The following is a 5,161-nucleotide window of genomic DNA, read 5'->3' as shown; positions in this document are numbered from 1 at the left end:
AGTTTTCCTCACTTGGGAAATTAAGGGAACACTACCTCAACCTATATGCTCTACTCACAAAGCTTCAACATACAAGCTTCAACAAAAGAAAATTCAAAGAACTTAGCGAAGAAGGCTTTGGTGTATTTAACACAATACGTTGAAATGAAGGAAAGCTTATTTATTGATATCCCCGATAAGTTACAAATATGTACATATACTTGAGTCAAAATAAACAAACAAGAGGGAGCCTTCACAAAGGTTGCTTAGGAGAAGTCTCAACAGTCGGTAGAGCCCCAGAAAGAGAAGGCACCGGAGGAGGATCATTCGGAGCCTCAGTACTGGACAAAACCCTAGAAGGATGAGGCATAAGAGGTTGATCATTTGGAGCTTCATTACGCGGTACAGCCCCAGAAGACGAAGGCAATAAATGCCTTTGGAACAAACCCACAAATCTCTGATGATCAAGTAAAACCTGACCATCAGATTCCTTCATCTGGTCAAGCTTCCTCTTCATGTTTGTAGCATAGTCATGTGTGAGCCGGTGCAACTGTTTATTCTCATGCTTGAGCCCTCTAATCTCCTGTTTGAGACTCATCACTTCAGCCGCCAATGATTCAACTTGGCGGGTTCGAGCAAATAGGCGTTGGGCCATATTAGACACAGAACCTGCACACTGAACATTGAGAGCCAGAGAATCCTTAACAGCCAACTCATCAGACCGTTTGGAAAGTAGTCTGTTATCTTTGGGAGTGAGAAGGTTCATGGCCACTACCGCAGCGGTCATATCATTCTTCATCACGGAATCCCCAACGGTAAGAGGACCAGTATGGGAGACGAAGGATGGGCGCCATATGTTGTCTGGAGAAGGCGGGGCTGCCTCTTCAACAAGGTTCAAGTCAAAACGACGGTCGGAGGGGCCAGACATTTTCAAAGGTGTTGAAGAGAGAAGAGGTCGGACAAATCAAGATCTTAGAAGTGCAAGAATGGAGCTTCTACTGGTGGATATTCAAGTGTGCTTTGGAACTTAATGTCAGCCCCTATAAAAATCTGCACTCAACGAAGCTTCAGAAATCGAAGAAGCGTCTGCTCAGAAATCGAAGAGGCGTTTGCTTTCTCAAAAGCTGGGCTGCTCAGAGACCACGAGGGTCGATCTCAGAAATCGAAGAGGCGTTTGCTTTCTCAAAAGTTGGGCTGCTCAAAGACCACGAAGGCCGATATCAGAAATCGAAGAGGCTTGCTTTCTCAAAAGCTGGGATGCTCAGAGACCACGAGGGCCGATCTCAGAAATCGAAGAGGCACCTACTTTTCCAGCCTTGTCAGCACCTGTCACACGCACACTCAGCTTTGCGAAAATTATGGGCATTCTGTCGAAGATTTCTGACGAAGTAGAAAGCACATGAATCGTACTGTTCAATCACCCACTTCCCACACGCAACAGTAGCTCATGGGTACCACAGATAACTTTGCCAAAGTTCTCTGACAAAGTTGAGACACGTGAAGCTTGCAGCTCCCACTACATCGCTCTGACCAAGAAGGGTAAAAAAAATTGCAAAGAAACAACACTAACAAAGTTTAAACACATAAATTTTGAAGGTCTAGCTACCATATTATTACCCACAAGGGTAAAGGAACAGTACCACTGTTGGATAATTGGAAAGTCCCGGTGTGTCAACCTCTGTGCTTCGTGGCAAGGTAGACTAGCAAACATGCCCAACCTGTACTCACATTCGAGAAAACACTCCCAACAAGATTGCTTGCTCCAAAATCGAAGAGGCACCGCCCTCCGAATCTCGAGAGCCAGACTCCCAACATGATTACTTTCTCAAAAATCGAAGAGAGGGTAAAGGAACAGTACCACTGCTGGATAATTGAAAAGTCCATGTGTGTCAACCTTTGTGCTTCGTGGCAAGGTAGACTAGCAAACATGCCCAACCTTTACTCACATTTGAGAAAACACTCTCAACAAGATTGCTTGCTCCAAAATCGAAGAGGCACCGCCCTCCGAATCTCGAGAGCCAGACTCTCAACATGATTACTTTCTAAAAAATCGAAGAGAGGGTAAAGGAACAATACCACTACTGGATAATTGGAAAGTCCCTGTGTGTCAACCTCTGTGCTTCGTGGCAAGGTAGACTAGCAAACACGTCCAACCTTTACTCACATTCGAGAAAACACTCCTAACAAGATTGCTTGCTCCAAAATCGAAGAGGCACCGCCCTCCGAATCTCGAGAGCCAGACTCCCAACATGATTACTTTCTCAAAAATCGAAGAGACACCGCTCTCCGAATCTCGAGAGCCAGACCCCCAGCAGGATTGCTTTCTCAAAAATCGAAGAGGCATCGTTCTCCGAATCTCGAGAGCCAGATCCCCGACAGGATTGCTTATTCGAAAATCGAAGAGGCACCACTTTCCCAACTTCAAGAGCTGGATCTCCTTGGATAAAGCTTGTTTGTAATCTTCACACGCAACATCAGCTTTCCAGATATCACAGACCACTTTTTCAAAGTGCTCTGACAGAGTTAAAACATGTGAAGCTGGCAGCTCCCACTACCGTGCTATAACCAAGCAGGGTAAAGGAATAGCATTATTACTTGATGTTAGGGAGACTCCTATATATGTCGACCTCCATCCCTAACAGACAGGCAGACCTGCAAAAATGCTCAACCCTTTCTCTTATCTGAGAGGGCACTCCCAACGAAGCCTTTCGAAATATTCAGCTTTCTTTCCCCCCGATAATACCTTTGTAAACAAGCTATACTAGAGCAAGAATATCTCATATCATCAGGGTTAAAAGCAAGAGTATCCCATATCATGCTTTTTCCCTGTCTTTTCATTTGGCCTTGTTCTTACCTGCAAGACAAGGAGAAAGAGAGCAATCAGTCAGCACTTGGAATCAAGCTTCCAGCCAAGAACTGACTGCCTGGAACCTCTTACCTGATTACTTTCCTGGCATTGCTCTCGAGTACTCATCTTCAACATCTTATGCTTCCAGGGAAGATACCGCATCTGCCTGAGGAACAAATAGGGTAAGTGAGAAGGATACAAGGAAGCATGTGGAGACAAGCGTAACAGCACACGTGCCGATACATCCACTACTCTGTCAAAAGCAAAAGTATCCCATATCAGCAGGGTCGAACGTACTCTAGATTTGATGGACTTGTTTTGACCCTCAAATTCTTCAGTCGACCTTATACTCTGGAGGAAACCAGAAAACCCTCCAGCCCAGTTCAAGAATAAGCCTGTGGAAAGTTACTTCTTCAAAAGCAAAAGTATCCCATATCATCTCTCCTCATTTTCTTCTCTTTATCCTTCATGCTGCCTGCAAGATAGGGAGAATGTGAACAATCAGCCGGAGCTCTGATTGCTTACCTTGTCTGTCACCTCTTTCAGCAGATCCCCTAGCTCGGCGACTTGGGGGACTCCTACTACATGGTTTGTATCGCGCTTGACCAAGCATGAAACTACAAGTAAGCTTCAAGTGAAATTGATACATTACCTTGTGCATCTCCACCAGTTACAGATACCACCCCTGGATGGAGGAAAAGTACTTCCAGAGAAGATGTCACATCTACCTATGAGACAGATAAGGCAAGTCAAGACGATACCACACTCCGGTACTTAGAAGTTTCGTGGCTACGAGATCATTCTCCCACAATATTTCCTAATGTCATTTGTACTAAATCATTCACTTGTACTCACTAAAGGAGAGCTTGAACCTATGTACTTGTGTAAACCCTTCACAATTAATGAGAACTCCTCTATTCCGTGGACGTAGCCAATCTGGGTGAACCACGTACATCTTGTGTTTGCTTTTGTGTAAACCCTTCACAATTAATGAGAACTCCTCTATTCCGTGGACGTAGCTAATCTGGGTGAACCACGTACATCTTGTGTTTGCTTTCCTATCTCTATCCATTTATATACTTATCCACACTAATGACCGGAGCAATCTAGCGAAGATCACAAAAAGTGACCGTTTTCGCTACCTAGGATCTATCTTGCAAGAGAACGGAGAATTAGATGGAGATCTCAACCATAGAATACAAGCTGGATGGATGAAGTGTAAGAGTGCATCCGGCGTGTTGTGTAACCGTCGTAGGCCACTGAAGCTCAAGGGAAAATTTTATAGGACGGCAATAAGGCCAGCGATGTTGTATGGCACAGAATGTTGGGCAGTGAATCATCAACGTACACAAAATGGGTGTAGCGGAGATGAGGATGCTTCGTGGGATGTATGGGCACACGAGAAAGGATAAGATTGGGAATGAGGTTATCCGAGGTAAAGTAGGAGTAGCCAAAATTGAAGTAAATATGAGAGAAAATCGGTTCCGGTGGTTTGGACATGTGCAAAGAAGGCCTACTGACGCTCCGGTTCGAAAATGTGACTACGGGACAGAGGTTCAGGGCCGAAGGGGTAGAGGAAGACCTAGGAAAACTTTGGAAGAGACCCTAAGAAAAGACTTGAGTACTTGGATCTAACGGAGGACATGACACAAAACCGAGCGCAATGGCGTTCTAGGATTCATATAGCCGACCCCACTTAGTGGGAAAAGGCTTTGTTGTTGTTGTTATTGTTGTTGTTATTTAAAATTAAACACAAACAATACCTGATAAAAACTAACTGCACGATATACGATAAACAGACACGATTCACATATCTACATAATCCCTCACTAAAAAGATTCGGAGAGGATCTTGTTGGGTAAACAGTAAACTAGGGCAAGGTAAAAGGGATGAAAAGAATCTGAACCGTTGATCTATAAACTCCCCCCGAGCTCTTCTCCCTTGGTACCCTATATATTCGGGCATCAGAGCAGCCGCTTCCTCCAATCCCAAATTTCAAACCTTCCTTCCTTCTCTCTTAACTTTTTCTGTATTTTTTTCATAATTTTCATTGAAATTGTGTTGCTTTCGCCTTTTTTTACAAATCTCTCCCTCAAAACTGCGAATTTGGGGAGATTCAGAACGCTGGAGCACCTATGCTTCCAATAACCTGTTCATAAATTTTCAATCTTTTTTTTTTTCAATGAAAAAAAGGCTTTGAATTTCGTATTCAACATGCACTTAACATTCGAACTGGGTGCGTGTTATGCTTTGAGAAGAGCCGAGAAAGATGTTCTCCTAGCTATCTAATGCCACGATTTCTGTGTGGTATTTGGACGTCGGAGGACTAAATCC

The 5,161-nt window shown here is 44.1% G+C and overlaps 1 non-coding gene across 1 annotated transcript; it reads left to right on the top strand.

Moving 5' to 3' along the window:
• The first annotated feature begins 5,017 nt into the window (after positions 1-5,017).
• LOC114824286 (small nucleolar RNA snoR136) lies at positions 5,018-5,161 on the top strand. Its single transcript, XR_003772428.2, has one exon. It is a non-coding gene; the product is annotated as a small nucleolar RNA snoR136 (small nucleolar RNA).

Source organism: Malus domestica, chromosome 03 (assembly GCF_042453785.1).
Source record: "Malus domestica chromosome 03, GDT2T_hap1".
Lineage (NCBI taxonomy): Eukaryota > Viridiplantae > Streptophyta > Magnoliopsida > Rosales > Rosaceae > Malus > Malus domestica.
Note: the sequence above shows the minus strand (reverse complement) of the source record. Positions and strands in the feature narration are given on the sequence as shown.